At 50.1% G+C, this 24,731-nt stretch overlaps 1 protein-coding gene across 3 annotated transcripts in view; it reads right to left on the bottom strand.

Annotated features, from left to right (window-relative positions):
• RhoGEF64C (Rho guanine nucleotide exchange factor at 64C) overlaps window positions 1-24,731 on the bottom strand; it is a 106,130-nt gene that overhangs the window by 54,001 nt on the left and 27,398 nt on the right. For 2 of the 3 annotated variants that reach the window (XM_025298501.1, XM_025298503.1), the window contains exon 1: window positions 16,080-16,502. The exons of the other annotated variant lie outside the window; for it this stretch is intronic. The gene's annotated coding sequence lies outside the window, so the exon portion shown is untranslated. Of the gene's footprint in view, window positions 1-16,079; window positions 16,503-24,731 lie in introns of those variants that run through there. 3 annotated transcript variants of the gene reach the window in all.

Raw genomic sequence — 24,731 nt, 5'->3', positions numbered from 1 at the left:
GCCAGCGCTCGGAGAAGCGAACGAATTTTTATTTAATTATGCAGATCGGCTGAGAACTATAAAATCGCCGACTGGACTTTTCACACAGCTCTGTCCGCGGAAGAAACGTCGCGTGACTTGTTCCTTCCCTCCCCAGGCTATTTTTATTCGAGAGGAACTACAATTTCCAGATATGTTTTATGTAAAAAAACGTTTCATATGATAACGTAAGTAGATCACTCGTATATATTTAATCGGGTTTAATTAATTCCGAGCTAGAAGCAGGTTGTTAGTCGCCTGCTGCTGCTTCGTGCGACTCTATTTTCAGTGCAAACGCCTTTCGTGCGTCCTACTCATTCGCGTCATTTAAACGGACGGAGAAAAATATTAACACCTGATGCAACTCGACCTCCCAGCGATCCAACCGAGTCGCCCGTCTTCTTGGAAGCTAGGTCAAAGGTGGCTCTCTCGGCCGCTCGGTCGCTCCGTCGCCTCGCATCGAGTCGCATCGAGCCGCGCCGGAGCGACACGTCATCGCCCGCCAGGCATCCAAGTCACCCAAGTCTCCGCGGTGTTCGCGCGACTACGCGCAGCCGGATTGAGTACGCGCGCGCGATCAGTAACGGTGGCGGCTGCACGGCGACATATAATGATCGGCGGCAAGGGAAGCGAACGAGTTCTCGCCGGCTTGGAAAAGCGGCAAGAACGGGACGGAGCGGCATTTCCTCTTCTCGATAGCGCGAGTCGTTCGCGCGAACCGGTCGCCGAGAGTCGCGCCGGTCATTTTCCCCAAGTTTTTTGCCGGCGCGGCCAACGGTTCGCTCCTCGCTGGCGAACGGGCCAACCAGGTCACCCTCTTCCACGCCCTCCTCCTCGTCGTCGTCGTCGTCGTCGTCGTCGTCGTCTTCTTCTCCTACTCAGCTTCATTGCGAGCCCTCTCCCAATCGTCGCGATGAAGAAACGCCACAATGACAATGCCAACGGCGACGCGGCGCGGCGCGTCTCGGCATTCAGCTTAATGCCGCGGTGGGAATTTACACGACGATGAGAGCTCGACGGGAATTCATTAATCGGCCGAACGAGGTGACCGGACCACTGGCTTAACGGACAGCTCGTTTTTAAATCGGGGACGCTGCTCATGGTGAGATATGGGACTTGACTTATCGCGCGGACGTCGCCGCGGAGACTTCGTTCTAGCCATGTTGATTTAAGCCTCCACTCCGAGCCGATCGAGATATACGTAACACGTAACAATTACGACAATTATTTGCGCGATTTTTCCCTCGGACGCTCGACGTTAATGGATGTTAACGAATGATTGATCGCGACTCCAAAACGCAAGTGACAAAGCCCGCGTAACGCGGAGCTCTCAAGGTCCCCTTCGAACGCCGCGCGTTCGTGAGACAAACGCGTCGTCCCCGAGAAACTATTCGTTGTCTTTTCGAGCGGCGGTATTCGCCGGAATACCTGCGTCCCGGTACGTTAGAATCCAGTCTGTACGGCGCATTCCGATCTGCACCACCCAGACCGGTATTAATTACCTAAGTCGATGAGCCGAGAGGCGACAAGCCACCACGGAGGCCGTGCGACGATGTCGCATTACGGGACTTTTCTGCCCTGCGTCGCGAATAGAAAGGAACTGTCACACGATTGCGCCGGCATGAAAGACGGTATCTGGCGATTACGCGGACGTGGACGTTCGGATTAACCTCGCGGTCGCGGTAGCGAGGCACTGAGAAATTACGCGAGCTCGTTGAGGAACGAGCGAGTGCCTCGCGAGAGCCTTGAAGAAGAAGGGAACTTTTCATCGCGAGCGGTGCGTTCTCTCTCTCTCTCTCTCTCTCTCTCTTTCCGTGCACTTTAACCCGTTGCGGTTCTCTCGGCGAGCTCACCGCGACAGCGCGCGGTCCTCCTCGGCGCATAAATCAAAGCGCGCGCTTTGATTGCGCTTTCCGAATGAAAGCCGCGTCTAATTGTTCATTATCGCGACAAATTCGTTTCTCACGAGCGAGAGAACGTTCATCGCGACATGATGAACCCCCCGCCCCCGTAGAGCGACTACCACGTTCGAACGTGCTTTCGACACTTTGTGTAAGCGAGGATAATGAATTACGATGAGATTCGACAGTGTTTGATCTGCGGCCCGGACTGGTGCCTCGTCAATCGTCCAGATCTTCGATTCGCTTCTTCGGCAAGAAAAAGAGGGACAATCCGAAATCGAGTTTCAATTGAAATAAATAAACAAATGGATAACAAATTCATGATGAACGCGAGACCAAATCTAGCATTTTTCTAGAGTGCGAAAGCTCGAAATTCGACAAGCTCCTACTCTCCTCGAATTCTCCTGTTGTACTTCTCGGGAGGGTTAGCCGTAACTCGTAACTTGAACAACTCCTACTCTCGATCACTCCGTTTATATTTTCACATTTGCACGCTCGTCTCTCTCGCGCCGCTCGTCATGTTCGAACTCTGAACCCGAGTAAAACCGCCGTCAGTTTGACGTTGTTTGTCCGAGCGGAGCATGAAACCGCGGTAAAACGTCGAGATCCGCCGCGGCACGTGCGTCCCGTACGTCACTTTTGGTGAGTGGGTTAGACACGAGGAGCAGCATATCGCGGCGCTGTTTGCTCTCCTATTGACATACTTTACAAACGTGGCGTAACACGGCGCGCGTTCAGGGACGCTCAACCCGGTCGCACGCGCGCGCTTTTCGGTGGGTCACCGAGTGTGATCCGGCGGCCGAGGCCTGCCAGGTAGCCGACGGTTGAGCCTCTCTGATTGACTAACGGTCACGCTCATAACCTGCGCTGAATCGCAACACGCTGTTGTTCGACTCGAGACCGTCCTCGTCGAGAGCGGCATCGTCATCGATTCGCTCCTGCGCTCGCGCACCGAGCGCCACGCCAAGGTGCGGAGAACAACAAGGACGCCCTATTGTATTCGTGAGATGACGGAGGTGCGTTCTCACACGCTCGTGGAAAGAGAGCCGAAAGCACACGGGGGATACGCGACGAGCCATTGTCGGTGTATGTAGCATCGGCTATTGTAGCTGATGTCCGTCAATTAAGAGCTGCGCAATGAGCGACGTCGCGCCGCGGAGCGGCGCCCTTCGCTCGTCGTCTCGCGTTGCAAAGTCGCAGGAAGGCACGGTAATTCATTAACAAAGAGACAAGTGGATCAAGGAGACACGTACGACGACACTCTGGCGACACACACATTCTCGCGCTTGAGTGTTATTTAATTTATTTATTTGTTTATTTAATTGTCATTTCGCGCGTTGTGCGACGTCTGAAATGTTTGCTGTCCGATTGTGTCGATATTTCGCGAGGAAATGCGACGGTCTTATTTATGGAATGTGTTTGATTTATGTGTGTTATGTACTACATGCCTCGTAATGATACGAGAGAAAAAAGTATGCTAAGCGCGACTTAGTGGACACTCATGATTGTAATTGCGTAATTTGTAGAAAATCATCAGATCGCGCGCCGCGTGTCGAGTAAATTTTGAAGCCGCGATGACTCGTTACATGTTACAGGCGTGTTACACGCTTTCTTCGTCCACTCGCCCCCTCGCTCGCGAGGCACCGACGAGCTTTTCAATACATAATAACACGGAACTGCGCTCCGTACACTTTCTGTACACTTGGCGTATCGCTTAACGCACCAGGTGCGAAATTTGAAAGTGCGTAATTGTGATCAAGCGGCCGCTTGTGTGGATCAGGATCAACCGGGTTATAAGCCGCAGTAGCGCGGTGAAAGGATCAGGATTTCCTCCTGCGAGGATTTGCATACTCGCCCGCACGGCCGCGTTATGCGCGACGGTATATCCGAGCCCGTCAGATTCGGTGAAATGGTGGAAAGGCGTTTCGAGCGTATCGAGATCGCCGCGGGATTAAAGTAACACGCGGGCGCAGAATAAAAAAGACTTCAGCGCAGAAAAACATACGTCGGAACCATCGAATCTAGCGCGTGCTTTTCTAAGAAATAAAAAAATGTCGAACATGCAAACAGCACGGTACAACACAATATACAAAAATTAATACTGACTATAAACAAACGGGGAGAATGTGACGAAGCGAAATTAATTCTGCAGGATTTATTTATTTCCGGATTCGGCGTTATACTTTTATATATTGAATTTCGTCCAGTGCGCGCGTGTATACATGCAAAGTAACGACGAAGGAAACGTTATGCGCGGAATACGCGCGCGCAATAGACAATAAAATACAATTGAAATAACAACTTTCTATGCGATTTCACTACGCGTCAAATGTCACGCACGAAATTGCAAAACAAGAGATTTTGGTATTGCGAAAGCGGAGGGAGAGGGAGGGGGAGGAGGGGGCGGCGGAGAAAAAGAGAGACTGGTATAAAATGTGAACTCCGGCATATCGTGACGCGGAACAGCCGCCTTTCGGCTACTTTCGGCTTTTGTCCGTCTAGATCGGCCGCCCCCCCGCACCGCTCGACGGACTCGCGAATTCGCGTGGGACTTAACGCGACACGCGCGAGGTTCGGCGCGGGGACGGTAGAGGCGAATTAACGGATGATATATCCGTAACCCGTTTCCATTTTCTCGCACGCTAACGGCATGCTGGTCGTCGTGATTAACGACTTAACTCTCTAGAGAAGGAGGTGGGGCCGCTCGTGGATCTTTACGAAAGTGGCGTAATCGTTTCGTCGGACATAATCGCGCCTGGAACGATATCGTATTTTCATTGTATCAAGACCGTGCACTGTTCGCCAGCAACTCGCCCGCAGCTTTCCACGCTTATCGCTCGGCTACGTGCGTCGGGAAAATTTCTCCCGTCGTCGACTGGACGAGTTATTTATGTTATTAATTCAAAAAGGCTGTCACTTCCACGAAACCTATTCCGTCTCGGAGAAGCTGATTATTTACGATAATATTCATCGTGTGTCTTTCTATCGCGAGGCTCGGAAGAGCCTAATGGAACCAATCGTGAAATTTACATACACTGCTCGAAACAATCAGGAAATCCCTCCTTCAGAAACCTGTATCGCCCAGTAGATACTTGAAGTACCGTTCAGTGTCACAACTAATCACATTTCAAAGTGTCTACAGCAAATAAAAGAGAGACTCGGGATGTGAAACTCGCATCCATCCGCGAGGCCATTTCACGGCTCAAATATTTATACTCAGGATCTCTCGACGTGCCTGACGCTCACAAGTCCACAACTGGACTTGCTTCTGCCACCGCATTCAATTTTCCGAGCAGAATGCCTGCGATTCGGTAAACCGTTATTCTGCCGATATGCTAAAACTTGCGTAAATTTATATATACGCGTCAATACGAGGGATATTTCGAGGACCGAACAGCCACCTGGATGACGCGCTTTACAAATAGGAAGGATTTGTCATGTTAGTCATGCGTCGACGTACGCTCGCCGTGACTTGTTCGAGCGCCATCGAACAAGTGACCTTAACAGGATAACGCGCGCCCATTATTACGCGGCGAAGCAGCATATATTACCTGTTCACGGCACCGTTGTTGCATGGAGACACAAAAGGTTACTGGGTTTCGTATTATGCAACCGCGTCGTCACTCCCTCCATCCCGGAACGTGATCTTCATTAAATTCGAGTCTAAAGCAATCGTCAGGAATACCAAGATTTGTCATTCGAAGGTAACGTGTAATCCATTACGTGTAATCCATCCCGCAAGCGCTATGGTTCGTTCAACCGTGCAAGTGACTCAAACTCGGCGCGACGTCTCCCAAGATTGCAGGAATCTTAATTCGTGGAAACGTGCTAAAAACAGTTTATAAATATCTCCGATTACTTTCCGCAGACATTTGACGACAAAAATTTGTCATATTTGCAGCGCCACCGATATCTACTCGATGTCGAGTAAAAAAAACACATCATCACGAATATTTCATCAGTCGCAAGTAGGGGAGAGACCTGATTTCGTGCGATTCCAGTAATATTCAAAGTTGAACGTTAATCTCGAGTGCGCGAGGTTACTCCGCGCACGCATTCAGCCGGCAAGAATCGCCGCGACGTATCGGGGCTTTAAACTCCGATTACGCAAGAGACGACGTATAAGTAGAAACCGCAAACCCATGGCCGCGACGGAGCCAAATTAATTCAGGAGTTCCCCCGGTTGGTTTTTTGTTCGCCAGGCCAGTTAATAACCTCGGGCCGGCAAGTTTTTAGATCGACTCGTAGAGATGAGCGAGTAGCCTCCGAGCGAGCGACGAGCAAGAGGTTCCCAAGCCACGTTCTCTCCGCTCCTTCTTTTTCCCTGCTTTTCACCGCCATTGCCCGCGCTTCCTCCGCGCGCGGCTATCAATTGTTTTGCTCATCTCGCGGAATCGCTCGTGCGCTTCCTCCTGCCGCAGCTCGCGCGCGCAGCTAGTGAGCGCGTCGCGGAAAATTCTCGCGACGTCCGCCGGCATAGACGACAAGCCGCGCGCTCTCGTCGTTAACGAGGCGATAATTGACGCGAACTCCACCGCGCAAGAATAACGCGATCGTAACTTCACGACCGCTCCGCTTTTGAAAGCGGAGCGAAGCAGGGAAGCAAACGAGCAAACAGCCAGTTACATTACAGAATGTAAAAGTGAAGTTACGTTATGTTGTGTGTTTTTGACACAAGAGAAATTTGCAAATATGATAGAAAAAATATACGTAAGCATATAAAATTACATTTCACTCATCAATCTCGCTCATACATGTCTTTTCGCTTTCTTCGCTCTCGTGTCTTCTCACGACATCTCCTCGTTACCGCGATCGTCCCCTGCTTTTTATTTTCATGCGAAGACATGGAGTAGCAAAGCGAGAACGCGAAGCCTCCGCGAAGCAGCGCTGATTGCAGAGAGCTCGATCTTCATATCGCGTTTTTGTGGAAACAACTTTTACCGCTGCTGGAAGATGTGTTCGCGGTTGCGACCGTTGCAAGTGACAGACAGAATCCGATACAGTCGCGTTTCTCCCTCTTGCGCGAGAGACATTCGCGTGGCAACACGGTGTGCGTCCGAAATGAAAGAAAAAGATGAAACGAAAAAAGAAACGAATAATCAAGTTTCAGTTCCACTTTGCGGTCCGGTTTTATTTCGGTTATACTCGATATACCTAAATAAACCGATAATTATCGAGAAACTCCTACAATGTCAACAAAACGAGTGGATTATCAAGCGTTATATATAGACGCTGTATATTATTTCTTCGTTTAACGTCAGCTATATTTAGGTCAAATTTATTCGTAATTGACCCGCTTTCTATCCTGCTATCTCGCGTCGGCAATTATTAATCATTAATTTCGAGCGATTTGAAATCCCTTTTGCGTCGCAACTACGTCTCAAATCAGAACGGGAGATGTGCAAAGTGCACGCCGGAGTATCAATCAAGCGTTATCCAATGTCGCGCAATTATTGTACCATTTCGCCATACATGCACGCCATTATCGCGACTTGCGATCGGGCAAAAATTCGGAGCAGAACCCCATCCGCCAGGCACGACGTCCGTTCGAGCGATGCGTCTTAATGGCGGACCCGGCTAATACCGAACACCGTAAGTGCTCTCGACGTGCGAGATAAGGCGGGATAATGCGCAGGATAAGGCATAGTCGTAGTCGGGACGGGAGCCGAACGGAATGCCGAGCGCTCGGACTTCGACCGGCCGGCCGTAGCCGGCGATTCCGATTTTTGTAGCGTCTACCATTTTACTCTTACCTCGGCAACATCCTCGTGACTGATGGTCACGTTATGGCGACGTGTACATCGGTGCATCACGCATCCAGATCCTCGCGCGTCTTTGGAAACCTGTTTCGTCGGCGCTTTGAAGAGCTCCGATCCTCATTCGCCGTTCGTGCCGCGGACCGAAAATTTTCATTTTTATGGTACGGCCGGAATGGCCGTGAGCGGTGGAGGAGGCGGCGGAGTTCGGGAGACAGAAATTCAAATGCGAAAAGAGATAGAAGAAGGGAGAAGAGAGAGAGAGAGAGAGAGAGAGAGAGAGAGGCTCGTGACGGGACTTTGAGAGCGACAGACGGCGCGCACGAACTCATCGAGAGGCAGCTGCGACGCGTGTGCTACGGCTCGAAAATAATGAAACTAACAACTGTCCGTGAGACCGTGTCTTCACGATTCGAGGCCGAAACGAGGACAAAAGCAGGCTCCGATGCGCGAAGACTATAATTGGGACTCTCAAAAATATATACATGTTGCGAATGTTGCAATAATTGCGCGATGCTGAATGACCCCGGATCGACCTCTGACGTGCGCGTTCTGCACGGTTGTGTCTCCGGCTGCGATTAAAAATCCAGTTCAACGTAGCGGGATTTCAAGCGGTGATTAAAATTCACGATGATAATGAAGCCTCTCCTTCCGTTGATGCGTTCGCGCGAGTCTAATTCGAGACAAAAAATACTTTGGGCAAAGAATTTGGGAAAGCGTCAAATGACACAAGAGCGCGCAGCGCTTCAGAGGAGGAAAAGAAAGAAAGGAGACGTTCGTCCTTTTGCGAGTCGTTCTCGCGCCGCGAATTAATAACGCTCGCTCTTTCTCGCGGCAATTGAGTCGAGACAAATGCCCACGCCATGAGCATGATCAGACATAGAAAAGCACGCGAGCGCACGCGAATCTCGTTTCGAAAGGAGCACACACGGAATGCGTTTGATTGAAGCCGGAGAAAGTCGGATCCGGAAACAGCGCCGGCGCGGTCGACGCTTTTCGGCGATCGCTGTCGCGCCGCTTCCGGTCCCGCGAATCCAGCTCCGACCCGGAGCTACAAAAAAGTCCTGTCTGCCAAAGCGGTCCGGTCAGCCGAGCGTGAAAAGCAAGCAAGACTTAATTCGAATTCCGGTGCGAGTCGGAGATCGCGCGCGAGCGAAACGAGAAGGAAAGAGCCGGTGAATTCGAGAGGAGGAGGCGGCGCCGCTCTTACCTGCCGCCGTGTTTACTTTCTACGGGAGACAATCGAAGGGAGCCGCTTCCCGGGGTTGCTTTCACGATTGTATTCCGGCGTTCTCATGCTCCCGGTGTTGTTGCACGGTGGAGCCAATCGAGTTAACACCGACTTCATCAAACAGCGACTCGCGGAGTTTACACGCGATACGCGCGCGCGCGCGCTCCTTAATTTCGACCGGCGAAAGTGTTTCAGCCTCGATCGAAAGTGCATCGAGGCGTCGCGCAACGCGTCACCATCGGGAGATGTGGCCCCTTTCGAATTTTTTATAGGCCGAGATGCGATCACGCTCGTTTCACCCGCGATAAGAATTTACGAGTCTCCCCGGTGGAGGTCACCTCGGCCTATATCGTTAACCCTGAAACCAGACTGGCCGTCCGATCGTCGACGATCACCGCCTACGTCGGCATTGCCTACGTCCTAAAATCCAAGCCTCCGGTTTCTCCCAAGACCGTCACCTCGGCGAAAAATAAGGAGACCACGTAGGAGAGACGTAGAGAATACTCGAGAAGATGTTCAACCGTTCTCGCGCGGCTACTTGCCTAAAATAGCTGTCGTAAAAGAAACACCTCATTCTTCCGCGCACTGTAGAGTTAATGGCACGGTAAAGTCATTAGCTGATGCGCTGCCTGAACGAATCAGGAGATCACACACCGAATGAGCAATTTTACTGAAGAATCCCACAGTCTGAATCAAACGTGAAACTCGATAATCATGATGATTAAACAGCACTCGCGTAAACATAGTTGTTGATTCGTCATCAATTGACAAAAGCATCAATTGACGAAGCTCGAGTGATAGCGCGGAGAAACACTCGGTCGCTATCAATGTGAAACCCAGCGTCATTCGCATGACCGAACGGAAGCTCAAACTTTTGACCGCTCAGCCGCGAGAGATCGGAAGCTGTATCGATTTCCAATTTGGCGCGCAATTTGGAGGGGACAGAATCGCTCGGCCGGAGAAATTACGAAGAGGACACGAGCGGCGCCTCGCGCTCGGATCTCTCGAGCGCGCGCGTTCCATTTCACGATCCGGCCAAATAACTGAAATTCATACATGAAAGTTGGCCGCACTTGAAAATACGGATCCAGGGCGAACCGCTGCCGAGCGGCAAGCGCGAGGCGTTTTCACCGATATGGTCAGCACCGCGCATGGACGCGCCGCCACCGGACGAAACGCGAGTGAAACGTCGTAATAATTACATATTACGCTTTCGGAGAAGTAACCGCTACCAGAAATCGCAATTTTCGTGAGCGCACCGCCGCCGTCGCCGTCGCGCAGAGGCTTTCATTTTCGCCACGCCGCCGTAACGCCACGTTACGAAAGTTCATCCACACACACACACACACACACACACACACGCACACACCAATTCGCTCCGTTCTTCCCTCTCCCGCTGCTTAGAAATCACTCTCCTTCCTCCCACGTGCTTTAATTGTGCGTTCAACGTCGGAAGTTTCGCGAATACGCTGCCCATTCCCGACCAACGTCTTACTTGGTCGACGTCGAGAGAGATGTTCGCCGCGTCCTCCAACTTCACACGTCGTCGAACGGTGACGATGCGGAACAAACGTTGCATTTTCCCGCGCATCACGACCGTCGGAAATTTACATCGACGTTTTCACGACTATCTCTCGTTGAGATTTACGCGATATGCGCGTTAATCGACGCCAACACGTTTTTGCGTCACATCCCCGACGTTGACATCATTAGCGAGAGCCGTAGGATTATTTCCGTTGATTACGATGACAACTATAAATACGATTGTTACCTGTGCACGCTCGCCACGGACAGGTAAACCCGGACGAGGTAAACTTGACGAACGTACACTTGGTGTTTTTCAAACGGAGCGTGTGTCGCTCAGACTATCGGTCTCCTTTGGTTTGCTCATGTGTGCATTAGCATACGGAACGACGGGACCCTACCGCGACGATACTATACTATACAGCGGTATTATGCATTCTTCAGCGACCAGTGATAATCCGGAGCGATACATCACGTCGCAGGCATAAAACACGAATTACTAACGAGATCCGCTTCGCTTTCACGAAGAAGCGCGAGCCACCCGACGTGGTTCCCGCTAGACGCTCGCGGGTGTGTTCCGACCGAGCCACACAAATGCTAAATATGGCCTAGTGCTTTGCGAGCGTGTGAGATATGATAAGGTGTAAATAAAACGTCCTATTCACACACATACACACACACACACACACACACACACACACACGGCGTCCGGCTTCTAACGTTTCCATTCTTTTCTAACAACGAATTCTTCGGTCAATTTGGAGGCGATTCTTGACGAAAACCAGTCGACTCTTACCAATTTTCAGCATCCTACTTTTTCACGACTATAAACCTCAATTATGAACCCAACTTATAAACCTCAAATTCGGACCCTGCTCCGAATTTGAATTGAAAGAAAGTCAGCTTTGAAGCGGATAGAAACGCGTTGCTTCGTTCATCTTGACGAAACTTCGCTTCCTCGCCAGCGGGATTCTTACGACCCCGCCGCCACGATCGTCAATTATCAGCCGGCCAAGTGCGGGACTTGGCGCGGCCGACAAGTAGCCGTCATTCTGACGGTGAAATCAAGCGTGCTACGCTCTCGTCCGAGCATCCGTTCCGCGCTAAGCTGGGAGCCGCCGTCCGGCTCGCGCGCGGCCGGTCAACGCGCTTATTAATCCAATAATCTGCTGCGTAATCCAGCATCGTCTATTAATCGGCCGTCGCGGAGGAACGCGCGCATCACGTGCTCGCGCGAGAACTAATGAGCTACGCCCGAAGACAAGCGCCTAATGAGCGTCCGGCCGCTCGCGCGATAATAAGTCGCTCGCGCGGAGGAAAAGAAACGCGTCCCTTGGTGCAAGTCGATCGACGCTCCTTTCTTCGCTCCCGTTCGCGCCGATACACTATACAGACCGATCGATCGATCGCGAGCGCCGAACGCGCCCGCCGCTCAGCGTTCCGATCCAATAAGTAAGAACGGAACGGCGCGTCGCGGTGTGTAATCTTTATCGCTCATGCGAATCGGTCCCGCCGCGCGGCGCGATCGATCGGCGACAATTCGTTCTGACTGATCGTTTCGTTCGCGACCGCCGCGAGAACGATCGCGGAATTAGCGCGAGTCCTTTTCCTTCCGTTGGAACATTCTAAATTACATCTCCGTCACCGCTGACCCGTAACCGTAACGTAACGATCGACTGCGAATTCGCAGAACGAAGACGCGAAGCCCCCCCCCCGATGGTTCTCATTTGTTTAATAACAATAATTTTTATTCACTGATGAAAAGCCTTTAATGTTCTGAAAGAAAGAGGCGCAGCGCGGATGAGGCGAGATACCAAATAGATTTTCTTTATAAACGAGACGCGCGCGCACGTATTTCCCGTTTGCTGCAATTGCATACTTTATCATGAAATGAATATCTGCATTTTCAAGGACGGGCAACCGACGACTGAGATTCTCTCGCTGCTGATTCGCGACATCAGTAATATGTAAATAATCAATCGAGTGTGTGCGTGTAACCGCCACTCGTTCGTACTTTGCCTGTCGAGGTTGTTGAGATGACTTCTTTTTGCTCGACGCGACGGAAAAAACCTCAACGTCTCATTGCAGCGCGCCGGGGAAAAAGCAAGCGGCGTGATCAAACCAAGCTGTATCTTATAGTCTTTTTTTCTCACACCGATACATCACACTATTTTAATATAATATGCACGATGCAGAAAAACAGCACGTACCTTGTCCCGGCCGATGTTTATCCCGGCGATCGACCCGGAGCAACGCGCGACTTCTTTGTCCGTATGTTGCGCCGTAATTTAAGCCAAGCCGAGTAACTTCTCGAGCCGAGCGATACGGCAGGTGTGTGTGGAAAACGTGTGCGAGAGGTCTCGTTCTCCCGAGAGATAATTGTATTCGTCGAGCGTAAAAACGGCGGCGCGAATCCGTCCCGCGAAACGCGTCATCTTCTCGGCCACGTTATTGAGCTCGTGTGTACGTCCGCGCCGAGCTGCGGCCACGTTTCCTGGTACACGGCTCGCCAAGAGAGAAGATCGAGAATCCGGTACCTCCGTGTTCCGCGGGAAATTTATTCGTATCACGAGCGTCGAACCGCGTCCAGAGGTGAGTCCGCCCGGCGACGGTGGACTCGCCGAAGGAGTTCGCCGGGACGAACTCGACGCACTGGATATACTGGCTTCTCTCCGAGAAGCGAGAGCGGCGAAGCACTCGCTCGCCGGACTATTCGCCGTCGCGGAAAGACGATTGCGAGATATATTCGCGGGGTATCCCGCGGGCATCCGCGCTCTTTGAGAGCGCGAAGCTCATGCGAGAACCCTCCCGCGATGCGACGTGCCGTGTGCTGTGCCACCGACGAGCGCGAGACGAGTTTTCTCCGCTCTTTCGCTACTCGCGACGACAGAGAGAGAGAGAGAGAGAGAGAGAGAGAGAGAGAGCCGAGAGCGTTTTCAATTACGTTTCCTTACGCGGCGCGACGCGACTCGCGCTCCCGTAATTCCGATGACCACGAGACGATGCAAGGAGCAACACACCCGGCGCTTTGATGCACGTCGAGCGGGCACAGGGAACGCGAAGATTTATTCTAGGTCTACGCGTATTCGTCTCACGCGGCCGCCTTGAAAGGTCAGTCCCCTTAGATCGCGCGGTTTTTCAGTAAGACGCGACTCTGCCGCATGCTGCCTCTCTACGTGGCGTAGAATAGAATATGTTGCTATACCAGTTGCCGTGTACTGGGATGGATCTGACTCGCGGTCGCACGGGGTCATTGCGACCTCGCGTCATGATCGTTGGACGTTAGAGAATAATAATCTTCCGCGGTGACACGGGTGATTTAATTGCGAATAGCGAGCGATTTATCATGCGTTATCTCGCGTCGAGTTTATCGTCGCTAAAAGCCTGCCGTTGCTTCCGTAATATGAATAGTTTCCTCTCCGCATTCATTCAACACTCCTCGACGAGATCACCACGACTGCATGAAAAAGAGAGAGAGAGAGAGAGAGAGAGAGAGAGAGAGAGAGAGAGAGAGAGAGAGAGAGAGAGAGAGAGAGAGAGAGAGAGAGAGAAAGAGAGGAGAAATGTGCGACTAATTAGGGGTTAACAATTTACGAAGATTTATGTAAAACCGACAATACAAAGGGCGAGCGCGGTGAAATGCCCGAAGATATCGATCGCTACAAACGAGAACGTAGAAGCTAAGCTCGAAATACAGCCAGGTGCACCAGCATAAATTTATGGTGAGGTAAAACGACACACACCGCGAACCATAACAGGGACAGGCGGAAGCCGGATGCACGATAAAGGCCTCTGGAAGAAAAATAACGATCCACAAATTTAACGACTGCACTGAAAGATTATTTACGAGTCCACCTAACGAATTGCGCGTGGATGGTAAGAACTTTTCGCGACGCAAATCCCCTAAAACCAAGTCGAGGCCTCGTCAGGAAGCGTTTCTCAAACCCAAACATGATCTGCAGAAACTGCCTTTTACCGTGGACCGTTAAATGCCTTTAAGGCCGACATAATGTGGGCAAGATAACGCGGCATCGTGTACAGCACGTCCCAAAATAATTTGCATAAACAGAAAGTTTCGTCTTAGAGAACGATACCGAATATTCGGCACGAAATATTTGATCTATCATAACCGATCAGCAATATTGAGCGAAGCGCGTCTGATATTTCGAATGTTTCTTTTAGCGAAAATTTCAAACTACAGAGATTGCACGCGGAATGAGACGATATTTCTGAGACACGCGGTACAACAGAGGAACAGGTGGCCGCGTTTCTCCGGCGCGAGGAATGTTGTGCAAAATGACTGGCACGAACACTATTTAATGATCAACTTGTACACTCGTCTTGGCGAGACTGTAATACGCCAAGTGACGCATTAGAGGCGGCATAAGGGACCCGTGAAGTAACCTCGATAAATAAAACTGTGATTCTCACGGCACAAAACCCGATCTGGGATGTGTTCTATCTCGAAGACGGTAGGATTTTGAGCGATTTGGCAATTGAACGTTTCAATAATTATCAAGGGTAATAGTTCCATCACCTGCAAGCCAGCTGATGGTTCTATTGATACATAGATACAAAAATCTGCGCTTCACGCAGACTAAATCCACTCCGCAGCATAATACTTTGCAGTGCACGATACTTTCATCGTTTTACGATTCATCTCTTATGCTTCGAGCTGCTGAGATTTCACAATCAGCACAGCTGCAGAAAATGTTGCTAATGTCAATTAGAATAAATTACATGCGACAAGTAGCAATTTACTTTATTCCACCACTGGCATAAATTTGCAAAGGAACGTTCGCAATGCTGTCTCTAGACAATCACGTGCAATTAGTGCAACAAATCGTTCCAAGGAATTTCCTTGAAATAATTGGAAACTGATAATAGATAAAATAATAATCCCGCGCGAACATTTTCTTCAAATCAATTATTTCAGCTTGTGACAACCTTAGGAGTTCGCTCCAATTTTACTCGCTAAAAATTTTAGTTCTTCGCCAATCACTTCCGTCTTCAAATCGTTAGGTTAATTTAAGGTTAAGAAATGTTTATTAATAGTCGATTTTGTATCGATGATTATTATATAAAAGCTTTCGACAACAGTAAAAAATAACTTGAACTCGAAAGTTAACGAATAAAAACTTTCGTGCAAATTTTCGTTGCATGAGTTTTATAAGTTTTATAAGTTTTATGAGTTTATAATTTTTATAATGTAAATAATGAGAGCAACGTGCAGACGATTTTCTCTCCGAAATTTAAACAGCGTGTCGAGAAATTATTAACGACCAAGGAATATTCTTTTTTACTCGCACTCTAAGGAGAATATCTTTTCATGTATATCGCAATTAGTAGACTTTTCAATTCGCAAAGCACAATTTTCATTGTATATGTAATAAACATCGCAGATCTGAGATATATTAAAACGTCCTGTATGATATCAAACTGAATGTGTTCTGCAAAATCCTCGTGTGTGTGTGTGTGTGTGTGTGTGTGTATGTGTCAGTCACTAGTGTTTGGAAAGAAAAATAATCTCGAAGGTCAACAAGAGGTGACTTCCAGTCAAAATAGATTAGCGAAAAGTATATTTATCATATGTGAAAGATTTACTAATCTAAAATCACTGACGGGACGATACAAAAGAGGAACATTTACCTCCGATGATGGCTTAATCCATCCGGTATCATATCCAGAATGTCATGGCACAATCAAGAAACGACAAATACAAGCAAAACTCTTCACCACCAAAGCGCGATTTGCGGAACTCGCGAGACCTCGCGATCGCGCGGTTCGCGATACGCGCTTGTGTCACCGCGTAATCGCACAATTCGTCTCCGTCACTTCCGCTCGCGAGGACGAGGAAAAGCGAACTGGACACGACAAATCGGCCAAAATGTCCTGCCCCGCGTTTTTCTCGGCTTTCTGTTTTTCCTCCGCTGTGTTTTTTTCAGAAATGCGAAAAGCGTCACGTGACGTCGATCATGACGAATCGAGCCGAGCCGAGCCGAGCCGAGGATGCTGAGAGAAAGACTACGAATGGAGCCGACGAGCGCGATGAACCGAGCGGGTCGAACGTCGGCGACCAAGTGAGAGGCTAGCGGCACCACCTCACGAGCCGCGTGACGTCACAGGGCCTCCTCTCTTTTTTGCCATTCCACGGCGAGCGCCGTGCGCGCGAGAAAGGTGCTCGTACCCACCTCGCGGGCCCCTTCTCCCTCCGGTGCCCTTCTTCGCGAGGTGCCACTGGAGGAGCGCACCTCTCGACGATATCAACGTTAACGTCGCGCTGCCGGCCAAATTCCTAGGGTTCACGCGCTACCGATCGCTCTACCGGAGTTTTCCTTTCTCGGAGTGCCTCGAAGCCGGTCCTTGAGGTCTGATTTCGAGTCGCGCGGAAAATTCGATCGTTCCTGTTTTCCTCGGCAACCTTGCGCGTGAATAATAGAACGTTGACATACTTCGATGCTTATCGAGGCAGTTAGACGAAAGCCTTCACCGGTGGTCCACGTATCTCACTCCAGAGATCAAGGTATCCTTAGCGTCTCGCCTTTTGAGTTGGGTCACGCTACCATATACCCGCGTTATGTCTACATTACGTAAATTTCAATTCTCTCTCTCTCTCTCTCTCTCTCTCTCTCTCTCTCTCTCTCTCTCTCTCTCTTTCTGTCGAATAGAAAATGCGCGGGAACGAATGTAATCCCGCAGAACGAATTGAGCGACCTGATTGCACGCAGGAATCAAAACCCACCGTCATATCGATGTGAAGTCAACGAAGCATACATTCAACGTTCCGTCTTAGCCGGCGCGTCGCTTATCACCGTCGATTATATCCGTTCACTAAACATGGACCGCCATAAATCGTGCTAAAATTGCTCCGAATCGTCGCTTACGCGCGACGCTCTCCTGCGGCTCGATCGATCGATCGATCGAGACACCCGTTATACGTGAGATCGCGCGCGCGTTCTTTTGAGCGGGGCACAAAGCGAAGAGCGAACACTTTCACGCGGAGGCCGAGTTAGTAAATATCATGGCCATATTTTCTATCCGCTCGTCTTTATCCCATTCGCTCGTACACGGCAACGGACACGCACGCTTCTCCTGCTCACGTCATTACGCGTTCTTGCCTCCTTTACTTATCCCTTGCCCCCGCTACTCTATCCCCCTTCGTCACGATACGACATCGGATAGATGCGGCCCTCCGCTGCCAACCCTCGTCTCCTCCTCCCCCCGTTCGACCGCCTTCTCACCCCTCCCTCCCCCGGACCATAATCATCGCGCGCGCACAGACGCCTCGGCATTCCTCCACCTTGATTACCCTTTATTACGGCAGGCCCAGAGCGCGTGACATGTGCTCGAGCTTCGTTAACATACTGTCGCAAATTGCCAGCGGAATTATATCATTTTACCGAAATGATGATAATAATAACGGCTAGCTAGCTAGCTGTTCTAGCTGGGATCGAGAAGATCGGAAGCGTGTATCCGGCGACGCTCGAGATGGACGACGAATTGGAGCGCTCTTTGCAGCGTCAAGATCGCGGAGGGCTGGATCGCGAGGAATAAAAGTGTACGATGAGGATTTCACCGGACCGCTGTGAGCGGCCCAGGTAAAAATATAGATGAAATAAGCGAGCGTACCGTCTCTTCCTCTCTCTTTCTTTCTTTCTTCGTCCGTATGATTTAGTATATACCGGGATACCTGTCGGATACGATCCATCCGCGGCGATCCATCTCGACGCGGAGACCTCCCGCGGTCGGTCCGATTAGAAATTTGTTGAAACGTTCATTGTCCGGTCGCGGATTTCCGCGGAGCACGAGCGCGGAGTCTAATCGCGAGCGACGGAGCTATCGCGAAGCGCGGAAGCGAAGCGACTTTTACGATCGGGACTTTTTCTTCGGCTTTACAGCGCGGCATTGGCGAGTCTCGGTCAGTGGACTTGAGTCATTGGAGGAGGAGGAGGAGGAGGAGGAGGAGGAGAAGGAGGAGGAGGAGGAGGAGAGGCAGACGAAGAAGGAAGAGGTGGAGGCGCGCAGCTGCCCAAGGGGAACGAGAGAGGAGACCGACCCCTCTTCCCGTGTATCGTCAATTGCGCTCGGGTATTCAGGATGCGCTGTGCTCTTAGGCAGGTGATGCAAGAGGACGAGCGAAACGAGCTGATCCTAGATCGCGGGACGGAGTACGCCCGCTCGACCGACCCTCAGCGCCGTGCGTCGATCCGATGATCGCGGCGTAAATGCATTGCGCGTAACGGTGACGCGATAAGTCAGTAATTCGCCCGAAATGCAGAACACGAAATTGTCAACGCACGAGAAATAGTAGCCGGGTATAAGGTGTAGTCCTCCATAAGGTATAAGAACGGCAGAAAAAAATAAAAGATATTAAGGAATTTTTGCAATACCGTCTCGCAGATACGGTAAACGTAAATCGTGAACGTTGTTCGCTCAGAAATAACGCCGCCAATAATGTACGCGGCCGATAGCATTCACAATCAACGTTTACCGTATCTGAGAGACGGTACTGTAAAAACTACCCTACTCAAGAGTTTGGACGCGATCTTTTTTAATATTATCGTTAAAAAGGAAAGGGAATGGTATGTATTCCATTTGGAGGAGCAGCAGTGCTCGAGTCGTCACCGCCAGCGGCGAATTTTGATCCGCTATTATCACACACAAAGGCTGGGCTACTTTCTCGCACGCCACCCTGCACAAAGGATATATGATGAACGCTAATAAGCGACCTAGGTGAGAAAAGTGAGAAGGCGTCCTGGACACAAGCGTTCCAGTGGCGGATTTCGATACGTGGAATGCTGTGAGACCAGTACGTTGTTACGGGACCAAACTGCCTTTCCACTTAGATCGCGGATTAGATGCGGATTCGACCGGCGGTCGAACCGTCTTAGCCGAAAAATGCCGGTGCCCGGAGCGATTCGCGACAGGATCGTCCTCTCTGTTATATTTTTCAAGTCGCGGTCTCGGTATCACGATCCTCGTTATCTCGGATTTCTCCATGACAAATCCGCGCCAGTAGGCGCGGTTCTATTCGCCAACCGCTAGTTTTTAATGTACGCTTCAATGAGCGTGGAAGAGGCGGAGATGACGCCTGGCGAGAGGAAGATGTCGGTCGGGCTCGATCGCGACTCGTAAAAAGGAAAGCAGAGAATTCAGAACGGAGAGAAGGTCGAGCGGGAGTGTTGAAAGTATCAAAGTGGCTCCCAACCGAGTGACATCTCTCAAAACTTCATCGAGCGACAAGTTCTAGTTAACGGGTGCTCGATAAACTGCACCTTCCAGCGTCTCTCCCGCGGTGAGAAGTGTAACTCCGTGCGTAAAAAGAAAATCACGAAAAACGAGGGAAAAGTAAGCCGCGCTCGCAGGTGGAATTCGCTTCACACACCGTTAACGAGTAAGCGAGCGGCGTCTCGTGTGTGGAGAAGGTAGAACTATGCTGGGTAGCCGAAGTACTCTTCAACGTTCACACGATAAGACGGATAAAGCCCACTTGTACCGCCGCCGCACAAGCGGTTGGCGGAAAATAAGAAATGTAAGAGCGGCGCGCCGCGAAAGAGGAATCTCGCTTGGTGTGTTTGCGAAAAATCAAGTTCTCCTCGGCGAGCAGGAGAGAGAGAGAGAGAGAGAGAGAGAGAGAGAGAGAGAGAGAGAGAGAGAGAGAGAGAGAGAGAGAGAGAGAGGGAGAGAGGGAGAAAGGGAGGGAGGGAGGGAGGGAGGGAGCGAGAGAGATAGAAAAAGAGAAAGACAAGACTCTGTGCTAATATTAAATTACTTTAATCGCCCGTCTTTGCGTCATCCCGCGGAGAAGCGTGACGAGGCGTCAGTCGCGGCGCTGTGTCGGTGCGTTATTTGAAAGTCGCGCTATATTACGCCGGCACGATCCGCGGCGCGAGATAACGGCGACAGCCAGGAACGCACACTTCTCATGCTTTTCTTTTTTAAATTTCCACCTCGCGCAAATATAATCGCTTTCGATCTAAGATTTCACTACGGCTGCGAACACGGCCGCTAGACGCGAGACGACGACCTCGCGTTTCGGCCGCCGTTAAAACCTGCTCGCGCTGTTGCTAAGCATTTCAGCTGCGGGTACTAGACGTAGCACCTGCGCTGCATTTCGCGCAGGCTAAGTTCCAATTGGCATTTGCCGATAACTACAACTGTATCTCGTTATCGACTGGTGTCTGATTACTCAATTGGTATCTAATTACGGGATCTCGCCGCTCGAGGAAACTCGGCACTCATTGCTCCTTCCTCGAACACTCCAACAGTGTTTGGCATAGCCAAACATTTTAATTACGATATCATTCTTCCTGTTATTATAGAGTAGAAAATCAAGTGAGCTAATCAAGAAATCACTCGCGTGCAATTATTAACCGGCATCCAATGATCCATCGAGGGTTCCTTGTCATACGATACAATGCAACTTTCTAAGGAAATGGCTGTACAATAATTGTATCGCGAGTAACTATGCTCGTAAATAAACGCCACGATATCTCATCGCTTTAAGTACGCCGAGGGAAGAGGAGGAACGCGAAGGTGGAAGCGAAGAAGAAAACGTTGAGAATAATTAAGAGAGTCGTCGACTGGCACGACCGTAAGTCCGTGATCTTGAGCAGCATTCTTGTGTCGTGGGAGTACTTCACATAGTTAGCATCGCGGAAGAATGCGAGCGAGACAGAAGGACGTGGTGAAGGGGGCGAGGCGGCGGGAGGAGGGAGAGGATGCCAGACAGAAACGGAGTCACGTAGAAAAAAGGGAGAGGTGAGCGGCAGCGACATAATTAATGATTTCTCCGCGGTAATTAGCGTTTTCACTGATCTTGACTCGAGCCTCCTGCAGTTCCTATTCGCTCACCTCGATACTCTTCCTCTTTGCATAACGAGTCCGCGACGCACGCGCGCGCGTATCTATTTTTTATCAACGTTTTCATCGTGCGCACGTATGCGTACGTATTTAAACGTGCCGTTTAGACACGCGGCTATCTCACGATGAAGAGTTTCCAGTGCCACCGCGACGGGAAATCTTAACTTTATTATGTCATTATACAAATGCGCGCGATATCCGCGCGCGGTTTCTTCCGTTCCCTTCCTTCCTCGCGACGTCATTTCAGTACCGCGATACTAGCGGCATCAAGAGTTTCGGATAATCCGCGACGGTCCCGACAAGGTATACGTCACGCGCTCGAGTGACTTCAACGACGGGTCATGAATGAAGCTTCTCTCGGACGCAGACGTCGGCTCGCCGTGCGAGTTTACGTCTCGCCTCCCGCGAACTTAATTGCACGGGAAAAGGTGTCGCGCCAGCGCTCCGCACTTTCTCCCGGGCAGGGAAGAAAAAGTAATAATAAAACACGCGTAAACGCAAAACTGACGGTCGGTGCTGCGCGTGAACGTAGGTGAGGGAGGTGCGCGTGTGCGAACGTGGCCGAGTGCGCCAATGCAAAATTGACGCCCGTCCCGTTACCGATACTTTCATGTCCCGCGAGTATCCCGCATATTCCTTTCCTAGCTTTCTCGCTATTATTATCTCGATTATTGGTCGGATCGGTACATCGGACTGATCGTTCAAATATAAATATGTGATTTGTTTACTCCTATATCTCGCGTGTCGAACATCCGCGCATCGTGATTTGCTACTTTCGAAATAGCTATGCTAATCGCCTTGTACTTGTCTCTCGGATGGTAAGGAAGAACAACACGAGCCTAATGAATATTCAGCCTTGAAAAATTAACAAGTTTGCACAGACGTACATGTGCGCGCGCGCGCACATTCACGTAGACCCATATCTGCATTGTGCGCGAATCGTAAAAATTCTGCTGCTGCAAAACATTGTTATATAAACTTCGACATTTATGCATATACACTCAATAAAATAAATAAATACAATTTCTCTCACGGGTTTTACTCTCTTTTCCTAGAATTCAATATAAAATTCAAATATTAATTTCTCCTCCAATCAGAAGCATGTAAAAAATAATATAAAATATAACAACCCGGATGATTGATTGGAAAGTTTGACGACAGTAATCTAATTTATCTAATTAATCTATAACGCACATTTCTTATTTCTTCATGTATCACCAGGACATAAGTAATCGGAAATCTGTATTCGAAATTCACGTATATACTCCTCAATCGAGGGATATAAAAATATTATAGCGATGTTTTATGGGAGGCTTCGTCGGCAAGTTGTCAGACGTTTAAAGACCCGTCGATGGAAAGCCCCGAGACGGTAGCCGGAGATGACCCTAATTTGTATGTCGCCCGAGACGTCCGCGAGGGACTTTTCCTTCCTGCGATACGCGTGCCGGCGGCACATTGCCAGAGGCGAGGAGAAACGAGGAGAGGAGAGGAGAGGAGACCGGAATTGATCGACGCCGCGTGGCGTTGTCCCGCGGAAACGCATTTGTCAGCCGCGAGACGTTGCGTTGCATCGTAACGCGCATGCAAAGGTTCAGGAAGAAGAGAGAACGTCCCGGCTATGTTTATCCTATGATTCAGCGCACCCGGCCGATCGTGGGTTGTGCGCTTCGCGCCGCCCGGAGTTCGCGCGCGAACTCGAGGAGCAGCGAGCGATGGACTCGCGTGTCCTCGAGACGAACAAAAGTCATGCGAAATCAACCGCGTGTTTATTTCGTCTATCCGGATGTCGCGCACGCGACCCCGCGACGTCGAAAAACCGGCTGCGTCCTCGACGTTTAATTTCGAGTCTCTGCTGCTTAATTAAATGCAAAGATATTCGTTCGTTACAGTCCGCTGCGCAGACAATCCCTTTCAACGAGCTCCATATAAATAGCTTGCAACTTACGCTTCTCTGCGCGTAACTCCTCGCGCATTTACACACAGGTTTCAACTTTTACCGTTTTATCCCCCGTTGTTGAAATTTTGGCTACACATTAATCCCGCAAGTTGTGTCCAACTCGAAACACCAATGAAGAATCTCGAGATGTAGCACTAGGTAAACTATCGATCTACAGATGCTACAAATAATTGCTTACTCCATTGTTTTCTCCAAGTCGAGTCTTAAAGGAAAACTTTTTCAGAATTCTTTAATTTATATATTCGATTGTCACAATGTTTTATCATTGTTTTGATACTCGTGCGCGTACTTCTTCATGATTGCGTGTTAATTAGTTTTAAAGCCGTACATATCTGCCGGTATTAGCAGCTGAGTAAATTATATAATTAATACATTGCTGTTTAACATTAGAAATAAATGTGTAAAATGCAGATAAAATATTGCAATAATCGAGTATTAAATCCGAGTATTTAATCCCAAAATAAGTTTTTCTTTGAGACACTACAGACCGGGGAAAGCAGTCGGTAAGCAGTGACTTCGTGTATCATCGAGAAAAATATAGCTTATACAGCGCTATATCTCGAGATACTCTGCCGGCTCTTCAAGTTCAACGGAATTTGCAAAATTAATACAGAGACCAAATTTCAAGCCGGTTTCTTCTCAGTAATAAATGCGTAACTCGAACAACTCCCGATATCAAATCTCTGCGAGACGCATTGATTAGTCCCCACCGCTGTGGGCACAAGTATCACCTTGATAGGACGCCGCAGTATGACTCATCTGGTGATTAGGTCCTACTACATATCCGCGTACATGTCCGCCTAAATCTTACTAAACAAACACACGCATCCCCCCCTTGCTTACATCGTAAATGTCAAAGTCGCGCGAGTGATGTCACTCGGCTTCGGCGGAGCCGGCTCGAGCCCGTCGCTCGGAGCTGGTTTTGCGCGAGGAGGAGGACGCGAGGAAGAAGAAGGCTCCGAGAGAGTCCTCCGGAGCAACCTAGGCGCGCGTTCCTCTCGTCGCGGCTCTCCTCTCGGTGCAGCTTATGTAAAGGCGTAATGAAACGTTCAATGCGCCGCGCGCGGCCGACTAGATGATATAAGAGGGATTATGCGCGGCGGGCCTCTCGCGTTCGGCTCTCGCGACTCCGATCCATATTATAGAATAAAGGTGGGTGTAACGCGCGTAACGGTACCCCGTAGCCGCACCACCCACGCCCGCGTTGGATCGCCAGCGTTTCATATATGGCCGTAGCCCGAGGGCGAGGGAGGAGGTGACGCGAGAAATCCCGGCGTCCGCTCCCGGCCGCGATATCCTCGATCCTGGTCGATGTAATGAACGAGATCGATCGGCCGCGATCAGGGAACCTTCTCATAACGCGACACGCAGCGCAAAATTCTCACGGTTAAGGAGAAAGAGAGAGAGAGAGAGAGAGAGAGAGAGAGAGAGAGAGAGAGAGAGACAGGGAGGGATTCTCTGCGAAAAGATTTATCGCGAGC

The sequence above is a fragment of the Harpegnathos saltator genome, unplaced genomic scaffold, assembly GCF_003227715.2.
Source record: "Harpegnathos saltator strain DR-91 unplaced genomic scaffold, Hsal_v8.6 scaffold223, whole genome shotgun sequence".
Lineage (NCBI taxonomy): Eukaryota > Metazoa > Arthropoda > Insecta > Hymenoptera > Formicidae > Harpegnathos > Harpegnathos saltator.
Note: the sequence above shows the minus strand (reverse complement) of the source record. Positions and strands in the feature narration are given on the sequence as shown.